Source organism: Podarcis liolepis, assembly GCF_965112155.1.
Source record: "Podarcis liolepis genome assembly, chromosome: 9".
Lineage (NCBI taxonomy): Eukaryota > Metazoa > Chordata > Lepidosauria > Squamata > Lacertidae > Podarcis > Podarcis liolepis.
Genome location: NC_139564.1, coordinates 62,765,353 through 62,778,480, shown reverse-complemented (window position 1 = coordinate 62,778,480; position 13,128 = coordinate 62,765,353). Strand labels below are relative to the sequence as shown.

General features: G+C 42.9%; 1 protein-coding gene across 3 annotated transcripts in view; it reads right to left on the bottom strand.

Annotated features, from left to right (window-relative positions):
- ARAP2 (ArfGAP with RhoGAP domain, ankyrin repeat and PH domain 2) overlaps nucleotides 1-11,577 on the bottom strand; it is a 138,062-nt gene extending 126,485 nt beyond the window's left edge. For 2 of the 3 annotated variants that reach the window (XM_083459725.1, XM_083459727.1), the window contains exon 1: nucleotides 11,294-11,577. The gene's annotated coding sequence lies outside the window, so the exon portion shown is untranslated. Of the gene's footprint in view, nucleotides 1-9,247; nucleotides 9,419-11,293 lie in introns of all 3 variants that reach the window. The other variant, XM_083459726.1, reaches the window with a different exon arrangement.
- Between the last annotated feature and the right edge of the window lie 1,551 nt (nucleotides 11,578-13,128).

The window sequence follows — 13,128 nt, the reverse complement described above, 5'->3', positions numbered from 1 at the left end:
CGCTGAGCAGATATTTGCACCCCGACATTGCATCTGCTAAAGACGGCCCTGCTCGGACCCTCCAAGTGTCCCTATTTTCTGGGGACAGTTGCCGATTTACAGAAGCCCTCCCAGTTTCTGTTTGATCCTGCAATGTCCTGCTTTTCCTTAAAGGATAAAGGGGACCCCTGATCATTAGGTCCAGTCGTGACCAACTCTGAGGTTGCGGTGCTCATCTCGCTTTATTGGCTGAGGGAGCCGGCGTACAGCTTCCGGGTCATGTGGCCAGCATGACTAAGCCGCTTCTGGCAAACCAGAGCAGCGCACAGAAACACCGTTTACCTTCCCGCCGGAGCGGGACCTATTTATCTACTTGCACTTGGGCGTGCTTTCGAACTGCTAGGTTGGCAGGAGCAGGGACCGAGCAATGGGAGCTCACCCCATCGCGGGGATTCAAACCGCCGACCTTCTGCTCAGCAAGTCCTAGGCTCTGTGGTTTAACCCACAGCGCCACCTGCTTTTCCTTAGGGCATCCTTATTTTCATTAGAGAAATATTGGAGGCTGGAGGCTACGCAAACCTTGGTGAAGTCATAACACTGCACCGTGGCTATCACCAAGAACGGAAGAAAATGCACAAGGGAGAGAGGATGGGGAAAGAATGTGAGTGACCTCAGTCTATGGGACATTTTTGGTCTTTAACTATTATGTCTGCAACCAGCCACAGACTCATATAATTGCAGAATTGTCGAGTTGGGGGAAGACACAAGACTTACCCACTCTGGAAGAATGGCAGATGAAAATGATGGACTACATGGAATTGGCAGAAATGACTGGCAGAATCCGAGACCAGGGAGAAGAGTCGGTGGAAGAAGATTGGAAGAAATTTAAAGACTATTTACAGAAATATTGCAAAATTAATGAATGTTAGAATGATGTTTGATTGAAGTTAAGTGGTTTCTAGCTGTAATGGTATAAAAGAATATGGAAAAATTGGATTTTTAATAGGTAAAAATTTAATGCTACAATATATTAAGATTAAAGATCAGGATAATAAGGAGGGAAAGGAATTGCTGAACTAATAAATTGAACTGGAATACAAAAAAGGGAGGTATGAGGAGGTCCGGGAAACAAGTAAATGAAAGATAACTGACGAAAAGATGGAATTATTTTTAACTGTTTTTTATTTTGTATTTTTTCTTTTTTCTTTTTCATTATGTAATACTGTGCAAACTTTAATAAATATTTATATATTTTTTAAAAAACAGAATTGTCGAGTTGGAAGGGACCGCAAGGATCATCTAGTCCAATCTGTGCAATGGAGGAATGGTTCTGTGATTCTTTGAAAAAAGGATCGTTGGCAGCAATCACAGCCAATCCAACATTTGCAGGTTCCTGATCATCAGAAAAAAATATTTCATGGGAAAGATCCAATTACGATCTTAGTCTTGGGAATCACGGGTGCAAGCACATGATTTGATTACAGGTACATGCAGACTGCAAAAACAAAACACCAAGTTTCTTGCTAACTCAGCACTAAGAAACAGCTTCCCCAGTAATGACCAATTTCTTTAATGCCCTATTGTGCATCGCTTCCCTCTTTTATGGAAAAGAGGCAGGTCCTAACCTGTAGCAGTTTGCAGAAGGGTAGGTAGTAATTGAAGCAATATAATCATAAGTCTTTAGAATGTAACTGAAATACTCGCTTCTGCCCCCCCCCCCATATATATTATTTAAACCATGGGTAGGCAAACTAAGGCCCGGGGGCCGGATCCGGCCCAATCACCTTCTAAATCCAGCCTGCAGACGGTCCGGGAATCAGCATGTTTTTACATGAGTAGAATGTGTCCTTTTATTTAAAATGCCTCTCTTGGTTATTTGTGGGGCACAGGAATTTGTTCATTTATTATTATTTTTCAAAATATAGTCCGGCCCCCCACAAGGTCTGAGGGACAGTGGACCGGCCCTCTGCTGAAAAAGTTTGCTGACCCCTAAATTTCAAACTCTTGATTGAGAGTTCAAACAGCAGCCACACAGCACTGCTTCCGAAGATCACAGTCACAGTGACCAGCCTAGCTATCTAGTTTAGCTGCCTAAGAGAGAAAGTGCTGCTCAAAGGGGGAGATTCTATGGCTTCCACTTGCTGCATCTCAGCTCCCAATGGCTAGAATTATATTCTTCATTGCCTTGGCAATGTTGGCAGCCATATTTGTAGGCTCCTGATAAGGATGCAAGAAGGCAAAGATTTCCATTTCGCCCTGTGTTCATTGCACACAGTGCTGTTTGTATTCCACTACAGTGCACCTTCGGGCATAACCTACATTATTTGTGGCAGAATTTTACATAGCTGATTGCATTATGAACATGTTATTCCACACCATTCATTTCCCAGTGTAACGGAAATAGAATGCATGGGGTGGGTGCGGGGAACCATAATCAATTTCAAATAATTTGAAGAACTGAAAACAACAAAAGCGAATACCGATTGAAATCATTGAATTAATTTCTCCAGAAGCATTTTTACTTGGTATTATAGGTCAGGACATTAATAGGCAAGATGTTAAATTGTTTTTATATGCAACAACTGCAGCAAGAGTATTGTTAGCCCAGAAATGGAAACAAGAAGAAATTCTGATGAAAGAAGAATGGCAGATGAAATTAATGGACTATGTAGAATTGGACAAAATGACAGGAAGGATTAGAAACCTGCAGGACCAGAGATTTACAGAAGATTGGAAGAAGTATATGAATTATTTGAAGAGCAACTGTAATCAACAAATTACGCTGGTAGGACTACAAGAAGTTTTGTAAGGAGAAATATACAAAGTGTTGCAAAGTAGAAAAAATAGAGATATTGGTTATGAGTTTGAAATGTAATAGGGAAGATAAGAAATGCATACTGAGAGATTAGATTGTAAAATTTTCAGACAGGATTGATGGAAGTCAAAAATTTGAATAAGATGTAAAAGTATGTTTAATTACTGTTGAAAATGATATGTTAAAAAACATACATGTGTGTGTGTGTGTGTGTGTGTGTGTGTGTGTGAATTAATTTATGCTCTGGACATTAAACGAATAAGTGAACATTGATCATTTTCCACTAGAATTCTCTGACATCTCTAACTCCCCAGAGAGGCTTCCTGGCACCTTAATTACACATCTTTAGGTACCAGGCGAAAACATTCCTCTTCTCCCCAGACCTTTGGCTGATTAAACCATCTATGGGCTTTTAAACTGCAGGTGGGGATATTATTTTGTTTGTTGTTACCGTATTTTTAGCCCCATAGGGTTCACCAGCCCATAGGGCGCACCTAGATTTTTTTTGGGGGGGGAATAAAGGGGGGGAATTATTTTTTTCCCAGGCGTGGGGCTGGGGCGGGGGAGGCCTGAGCTTCCCCTGACCCCAGCCCCCAGAACAGGCTGCTATCCGCAAGCCTAGGGAGCCCGGTGGGAACTTTAAATTAAATTAAATAGATAGATGATAGATAGATAGATAGATAGATAGATAGATAGATAGATAGATAGATAGACAGATAGATAGACAGACAGATAGATAGCTCCTGAAGGCATGGCTGCACATAGAAGGTTGTATATGTTTTATATGAACCCAACTGTATCTGCACAGCTCTCCTTCCTCAATTTTTTTTAAAAAAACTAGGAATCGCGCAAAGAGGCCTTGCACAAGACATTATCATATGTGTATGATGAAGTTGCACACTGCCAGGGTGAAAAGGTTATGTAGCCTAGGAAAGTTTATCAACCAGTTTGAAATTATCAGCTGATGATGGGTAGCTAACAACATCAAAGCATCCTGGTTTATCATCACTAGGTTGTGCAAGAGTGCTTCTCTACCAGTCGTGTTTGCATAGAGCTCTGATTGTTCAAGTTATTTTTAATGGTTTACTGCATTTTCATTGCATTCCTCAACAGCATCTATATATCCGGTTATTAGGATACAGAAAAAGCAAGCAAAATATAAAACACTGTTTCCTTGAAACATAGCTTTAATATATCCAAGAGTATGCTTCTGAACTTTGCAAGGAATCTTATCCCAAGACTGAAATGGCATCACTAGTTTAACATGAGATGTATATAACAAAAACCAAATCTATTTATTATGTTTATATCTTGGCTTTCTGCTAAGGAATTTGAGGTGGTGTTATTTCATTCTCCTATTTCATACCCTCCAACATTTCTCCAGTGAAAAGAAGCAGTATCTTTTTTCTATTTTTTTTTTTTAAATGTTTAGGGGTACTCTCTTTTTGAGTCAAGAAAATCACCATTTTATAGTTCAAATCGTGAAAAATAAAAACGGTAAATGGACAAAAGTACAAAGATTCACAAAATGTTTAGGGGTATGCGTATCCTGGCGTCCCCCCACAAAAAAGCACTAAAATAGGAATGTCCTATTCAACAACAACAATTTTATTATTTATACCCCGCCCATCTGATTGGGTTGCCCCAGCCACTCTGGGAGGCTTCCAAAAAAATATATAAAAAATAATAAAACATTAAAAAATTTATTTAAAAAACCCTTCCCTAGTATATAAGGCTGCCTTCAGATGTCTTCTAAAGGTTGTATAGTTATTTATCTTGTTTAGAAGACATCTGAAGGCAGCCTTGTATAGCAAAGGGGGGTTTTATGTTTAATGATTCATTATAACTCCATACCCTCCAGCATTTCTCTGCTGAAAATAGGGGTGTCATAAGGAAAAGCAGGACATTCCAGGATCAAGTCAGAAACCGGGATGGCTTCTGTAAATCCGGGACTTTTCCTAGAAAATAGGGACATTCAGAAGGTCTGCTATTTTATCTTCACAGCAACCCTGGGAGGGGTAGATTAGGCAGATAGAGGCTCAAGAATAGCCAGTGAACTTCACTGCAGAGTGAACATGTGAAGCTGGGCATACATACATAGTCCTAGTCTAACATGCTGGCCTCTGATGACAGTCATGTGAAGCAACTTAGGCAGCACACACACATGCTATCAAGGAGCGACATGTATGTGCAAATGAGTTATCATGAATCTAACACACCAGGCAGAACATGCTCTGAATTCACCTTCCACACAATGCCCCGTAAGGAGGGAGCAGCTCTGAGTCACCAAATATTGTACGTGCATGTGTGAACCAGCTCTGCGTCTCCACTGAGGATGAGGCATAGGTGCCAGAGACTGCCATACACCCACCTAAGAAACATTAAAAATATTACTCAGTAAGATTGCTGCTCCACCCCTCTAACACACACACACACAGGCGTTTAGAGTTCCTGGCACTAGTGCAGAAAAGGAATGACTTTATCAGCCCTACTGGCAAACTCAATTTCACACCATCCCACCCATGTAACTGAAGAGCCTTTTATTCCCCTGACAACATTTAGGACATTGCTTGCAGAACGTATTTGCCAGCTCTGATAATCAGAGTCATTTGATTGGTAACCATGACACCCGCCTTCTTTTCATCTCAGCCCCTCCCTGAGAAGAAAGCAAGTATTCAGCCTGCACTAATTCTCCTTCCCACGTTTTCAAGCTCAGCAAACCGGCATCTTACTCATTACTTTTTATAATGGATTTTAGAAAGTTGTGGAAAGAAGGCTGCTGATTGAAATTAACACAGCTATACAGCTTTCGGTACGGCTTGCAGAGTTTCTAATGGCGCCGTCTCGTCTTAGGCGAAGCTTCGAAGAAAAGTTCAATGGTCCTTGAAAACACAGGGAAATGTGCTTCTCCAGTTGTGGGGTTCCCGCAATATTTAGGAACTCCCACTATACACAGGCAGGCAAACAAAGTGCAAGTACATAAATAGGTACCACTCCGGCGGGAAGGTAAACGGAGCTTCCATGCGCTGCTGGTTTTCCAGAAGCAGCTTAGTCATGCGGGCCACATGACCCGGAAGCTGTACGCCGGCTCCCTTGGCCAGTAAAGCGAGATGAGCGCCACAACCCCAGAGTTGTCTGCGACTGGACCTAATGGTCAGGGGTCCCTTTACCTTTACCTTTAACTAGTAATATAATGTTTATCAGTGACAGGCAACGTAGCATGAGATAAGGACATCCAACAGTCATGTGAAGAAGAAAAAGGGAAATGTAAAGTCTTATACAGTGGTACCTCGGATTACATATGCTTCAGGTTACAGATGCTTCAGGTTACAGACTCCGCTAACCCAGAAATAGTACCTCAGGTTAAGAACTTTACTTCAGGATGAGAACAGAAATCGTGCTCTGGCGGCGCGGCGACAGCAGGAGGTCCCATTAGCTAAAGTGGTGCTTCAGGTTAAGAACAGTTTCAGGTTAAGAACGGACCTCTGGAAAGAATTAAGTACTTAAACCGAGGTACCACTGTAAAGTAAAGAAGTCTTTCAACACAGATGAAAGCTAGATTTCATTTAAATGCGCTCAGGGGCCCTCAAACATAACAATACAGTTCTGGAGCTTTCAAAGCTGCAATTTATGTTCCTGCACCTATTCACATGAACAGGTTGAGGCCTGCTTTCAAGAGGTGCTAAAACCTGCCCGTTGAAAGATGACTGCCAATTAGGTGAAGTTAGCAATCAAAAACTTTTTTAAAAAAAGAAAAGAAACAGCGTCAGTTATGCTTTGGAATGTGTGGTCCATTGGCAAGCATATTTGAATGCAGAAGATGCTCCCAGATGACGTCAGCTAGAAACTCCTGCTATACTCCTGCGAGTCTGATTCCTTGGTGATTGTGCATTATCTAGTTCTCATGTTGAGAAAAACAAGAGGAACACAGTGCTCTCTATGCCAGCAGTACCACCACACATTATCTCTGACCACCACCATTTTCGTAAAATAAAAGCAAGAGGGAAAGGATAAGAAGGTCTTCCATTTCAGCCCATTCCCTGGAGCAGAGCGAGTACATACAGTATTATGTTTTTGTATATGCTGGAAGCTGCCCAGAGTGGCTGGGGCAACCCAATCAGATGGGCGGGGTACAAAGAATAAAAATTATTATTATTATTATTATTATTATTATTATTATTATTATCATCATCATCATCATTAAACTTCTGTCAGCCACACAAGGGCAATGACTTAAGACTCCACCATTCATTCCATGTTATATTAAAGTAAGGTAGATGTCTCTATGATAACCTGCAATGTGCATTTGACTATCTGACTTTTAGAAGACATCTGAAGGCAGCCCTTGTTTAGGGAGGTTTTTAATGTTTTATGTTTTATTGTGTTTTTAATATTTTGTTGGGAGCCACCCAGAGTGGCTGGGGAAACCTAGCCAGATGGGTTGGGTACAAATAATAAATTAATTATTATTACTATTATGGACGAGGCAGCTTTATATTGCTTTGCTTAACTCTCAGAGAAAGGCCCTTGCTTTCACAGTTTCCCAAACTTGGTTCCCCAGCTCTCTTTTTGGACTACAATGCCTAACATCCCTATCTAGCAGGGCCAGTGGTCAGGGATGGTGGGATCTGTAGTTCAAAAACAGCTGGAGAGCCAAGTTTGGGAAACCCTGCTTTAGCCTAACAGAGCTGCTCCACTGCCCTTAGACCACCCAACAAAACACCCACCACCACCCGTCGCAAGTCCTTGGGCCAACAGCTATCAATGAGTGAAGCAACACTTGGGCTTTTATCAGTCCTCGCTTGGTCACAGTGTTGGCAACTATCTGGGAACGTGTTAGTCATGCAGGTGACATTCAAATGCTGGCAATGACTAACTCCCATGTCCATGTGACAAGTACATGAAGTAGAAAAGGAGTTAGGCAATCAGTCCAGAGAGTGACCCAAGCAGATGTGTTGACTGAGGAGTCTAGTAGATTTTAGAGTTGAATACCATGCCATTTCAATCAGCTCTCCAAAATCACCAAGTTTAGAACTATCCTATGTACAGTCGTTCAAAATTAGGACTGCTCAGTAAAACATGCAGCCACCAGGACCATGTAACACTGGTCCTGAAAGTCTTACATTGGCTCCCAGTATGTTTCCGGGCACAATTCAATGTGTTAGTGCTGACCTTTAAAGCTCTAAATGGCCTTGGCCAAGTATACCTGAAGGAGCAGGTAAGTAAAAACAGTAAAGGATCCCTGGATAGCTAAGTCCAGTCAGAGGCGACTATGGGGTTGCGGTGCTCATCTTGTTTTCAGGCCAAGCGAGCCAGCGTTCATCCACAGACAGCTTTCCCGGTCATGTGGCCAGCATGACTAAGCCGCTTCTGGTGCAACGGAACACCGTGACAGAAACCAGAGCACACGGAAATGCCATTTACCTTCCCACCACAGCAATACCTATTTATCTACTTGCACAGGCGTGCTTTTGAACTGCTAGGTTGGCAGGAGCTGGGACAGAGCAACGGGAGCTCACTCCATCATGGGGATTCAAACCACCAACCTTCCAGTCGTCAAACCCAAGAGGCTCAGTGGTTTAGACCACAGTAGGACCCGCATCCTCTATACCTGAAGGAGCATCTCCACCCCATCATTCAATCCAGACATGAAGATCTAACTCTGAGGGTCTCCTGGCAGTTCCCTCACTGCAAGAAGTGAAGTTACAGGGAACCAGGCAGAGGGCCTTCTCAGTGGTGGCACCCACCCTGTGGAATGTCCTCCCATCAGATGCCAACAGAGATGAGTAACTATATAACTTTTAGAAGACATCTGAAGGCAGCTCTGTATAGGGAAGCCTTTTAACGTGTAGTGCTTTATTATGTTTTTTATATGTGTTAGAAGCTGCCCAGAGTGGTTGGGGTAACCCAGTCAGATGGGTGGGGGTACAAATAATAAATTATGATTATACTCTGGATGAGCAGTTCCCATTTCACACGTGTGGCCCCAGTAGCAAGGAGAAGAAAATGGGTGAATTCTTGGTTCAAACACCACAGAGACATCTATAGCATGCAGCCAGGAAAAGAGACACAAACGTACGGGTTACCTCCGCTTAATGCCTTAAAACATGGGCAGCAAATCTTTATATGCTGGCCATATGACCCAGAAAGCTGTCTGTGGACAAATGCCGGCTCCCTCGGCCTGAAGCAAGATGAGCATCACAGTCCCATAGTGACCTTTGACTGGACTTAACCCTAGAGGAACATCTGCAAAGGGATTGCTCTATTGGTCTCAGTCCTGTCAGCAATCCAAAATATACCACCCACATCCTGATTCAAGGTGTTTATTAATAAAGGTCTTATCTGTCCCATGAGAAAGAGCTTACAACAACCACATGTTGATACAAGCTAAATGCTGAGATGTTTCTCAATGAACAGGGTGCCTACAACGATATGGGAGTTTTATCTACTTACCTGGGGAAAAGCCTCATTCAGCTCAATAGGACTTTATTCAGAGTAGACCTGCCATGTGTACGATTGCACTGTTAAGCATTTCCTCTGACTTTCAAAACATGTCAAGGGGGCTGATATTTGTGGCCTCTGAGCAGGGCAACATGTTGAAAGAAATCCCAGGGAAACTAATCCCTGAAGAGGAACAAACAAGAATTAAAGAGACAGCTCCCTGTGAACAAGCAGCAACTCATCTCAAGAGCGGAGATTGCTTAAGTGCTGCCGCAGTGTGCAGCAAAACTGTAGGCTGAGCTCTCTGTGCCTATATCCCATATGAATGGTACTGCTCAGTACAACAGGTTCACATACAAGTAAAAAGATTTTTGAGAATACAGCCTCCCTGCCCCAAAGATAGCATGTAGAAACAGCAATGCGGGGACTCAATAAAAATATCACTCTGCACATGTTCAAGAACACTTTCATATATCCATACTGTATTCTCGTACCTACAGGACCGCCTCTCCTGGTATGTCCCACAGAGGAACTTACGGACTTCAAATAAAAACATCTTGAAGGTCCCAGGCCACAGAGAGGTTAGGCTGGCCTCAACTAGAGCCAGGGCTTTTTCGGCTGTGGCTCCGATCTGGTGCAACGCTCTGTCACAAGAGACCAGGGCCCTGTGGGACTTGACATCTTTCCGCAGGGCCTGCAAGACAGAGCTGTTTCACCAAGCCTTTGGCCAGGGCACAGCCTGACTCCCTCCTCTGGCAATCTTCACAGAATCTCTAGCCCAATGGTTGCCATCAATTTGATTTGAATTAATTTTATAATGAATGATTTTAGAATTTTGTACTATTTTATTGTTGTTAGCCGCCCTGAGCCCGGCTTCGGCTGGGAAGGGCGGGATATAAATAAAATTTATTATTATTATTATTATTATTATTATTATTATTATTATTATTATGGCAGTGCCATAAGCAGATGCCATGCCTGAGCCCTGGAGAACCACAAAATAAATTAAGCCCAGGCCGCCATCAGCCAGTCCGAGCAGAACTGTGTTCAGTTTTCAGATACACCAATTGCAACAAGTCTCCAAGATGGTTGGAGAGACATGCTGGGACTTGCAAATCCTATTTGTTGTTACCTCGCTGCCCAACGTGCAAATACCAGAAGCAGGAGCTGCCAACTTATTTTAATTGCCCTGTTCCTCTATCTTTCCCCTCACATAAGGAAAAGCTTCATCTGTTAGATTTCCAAAAGTAGGGTGGAAAATTCTACACCTGAAGGGGCTCAATAAAAGTATATTTCAAAAAGGTAGCAGCTCTAGAAATCATTGTAAAATCTTGCTTTAGAGTGCCTTTGAACTAAGCCATGAACTCTCAAGCTGCTTTCTTAACCTTCAGCTTTTCCCTACAGTTTAGGGATGATCACAGCATCTTTCCAACCTCACAGGCTTGTTGTAAAAGGTACTGATATTAGGTATGCAAAGAGCTTGAACGCTCTAAATCAAGCAGCTATACTCCAAGCACAATTAATAAAAGTAAACAGAGGACTCATTAGTGCGTGCAAATTTTGAGGGGGAAATCCAGATTTTTATGTGGAAATCTAAATTTCCTATATTGCCCAATGGCTGCTAATCTATGGCTCATTTAACACTAATAGTTTTGCAATTCCGCACCGCAAAGTTGACTGAAGCCCTCAGCCGTGCCCTAAATTAGACCATCTGCAACATCACTGTAAACAAGCTGCCGCTTCTCATTAATTGTGGCATTCGTCTCGTTAAAGTGAGCGACTTTTCAGACCCTCCAATGGAAACGTAAGAATGTAAACGCGAAACAGAGGGATTAAGTGTATGTTTCCCTCTGCAGCAATCCCACGGGTTAAACGCAAGTCAGCATTTCCCGGGACAGAGGTTAAGGAAGTAGGTCGGATTCCAAGAAAACTCCCCAAACATGGGGGGGAAACGACGACTCGCTGCCAGAACAACCTGGCGGTGGTTTTTTGTTTTTCATTTCCCCTTTTTTCTTTCTTTTTAACCCAAGTCCACCCGCCCCTTTCTTGCAAACTTACCCCAAGAATTCGGATCCGGCAGGAAGCGAGGAGCTGAACTTTACGCTCGCTTTCTCTTTTCTTTTCCTTCTCTCCGCCACTCCTTCCTTCTGATTTGCTAGCTGGGCTTGGAGAGGCGCTCCTGCAAAGGGCTAGCTGGCCAGGCACGCAGGTAGGCAGGCAGGTGAAGGCGGAAGAAGCACCTGGAGCAGCCGGACTGGAAGCGCAAAGGCTGCAAGCGTCGCCCGGGCGCTCTCCTGCGCGCAGGGCCCGGAGAGGCGGCGGCTCCTCCGTGGGGCGGTCTCGTTCGGCGGCGGAGGGAGGAAGCAGGGGGAAGCGGAGGTTTTGCAAGCCGCAGAAAGTGTGCTTGTCCTGCCGCTTTCTTGCTGGCCCTGCTTCTGTTGTTCCAGCAGAATTTCTGCCTAGAATGCCAGGCAGAAATTCAACAGGTGAAGTTTTTCCCCCTCCCTTAAGGTGAAGGGAGAAACTTTCTAACGCGGAGTAGGTGAACTTGACTAAATTATTAATTTTTTCCAATTTAATCGTTATTGGTTTATAAACAATACATCCAAACCACTTGCAACACCAAAACACCAAGGCATTACAAGCAGATCACCACCAATACAAAAAAGGACAATGTATCTCGAAAAGGAAACAATAAAGTTAGTTTCTTCTCTGCCTGATGACTTCCCGCCTCTGCGTGGGTCCTTTATTTCCTTGTTAACTGCATCTGTTTTTCAATAAACTTAACCAATATTGCATGTTGTTTATATTCTTTTTAACTTGAGTTATTACAAGAGGTAATCAAAGCATATTAAAGATTTGATGTGGGGACAATGTTCTTTTAGATATAGGAACTTTTTTTTCTGGGGGGGACGCAGGGGGACGCATACCCCTAAATATTTTGTGAATCTAAGTTTGGCCTCATTGAGGGGCAGTATTTCAATATGAGTAGGAAAATAAGAGTACCCCTAAACATTTTTTTTAAAGAAAAAAAGCACTGGTTATGACCCTCAGGGTCCCTTTCAATCCTACAGTTCTGTGAATAACCTCCTTTACTTCTTTGATTTTGGTGTGCCAGAAGCTGCTGATTAAAACAGCAATCCTAAATCATGCTCAGTTTAGGCTGTGGTTGTCACTTTACAAACCTAGGAGTAAGCTCCATTGAATTTAATAGGGTTTTGCTTCTGAGTAGACGTTAGGATTCTGCTGATAGTAATGTGGTTGGGTAAGTTTACAGGACCAGTGGTCAGGGATGATGGGAATTGTAGTCCAAAACATCTGGAGGGCCGAAGGTTGGGGATGCCAGGTTTAGACGCTGGGCTAAATGGTCCTCACGGGCCTCCTTTCTCTTTAGATGGTGATGTGTATTAGTCCACTTGCTTCAAAATATGATATGCCAGCCCTGCTGTGTTTTGAAATGAAATTAAAAAAAATAAGGTCTTATATATATAATAAATGTTCATAAATGTACCAAGCAAACACATACATAAATATATAAACCACATGTCTGAAGCAGCACAGGAAAACAGCCCTGAAACCATTTTGACTCCCAAACTGCCCAAATGATTTCTCTGCAAGGTCAAGGAACATGGAAAAGCCTCCCCATTGTCTTCTCATTCACAAATCCTGTCTTAAGGGTATGTCTGTGTATGAATAGGGTGAGCCTGTGACCTGGCTCAGGAACTAAGTATTTATCATTACAAAAGACTGGCCAGGTTCCCCAGGGTATCCAATCAAGTAAGCATTAACAGGTAACCTGCCAGACAGGAGGTAAACAATGCACTCAGATTTCTGTTGTAGACCGCCCTTTCTGTGATGTAGGTATGATGTATCTGGGGGTGGTCTTGAACTCC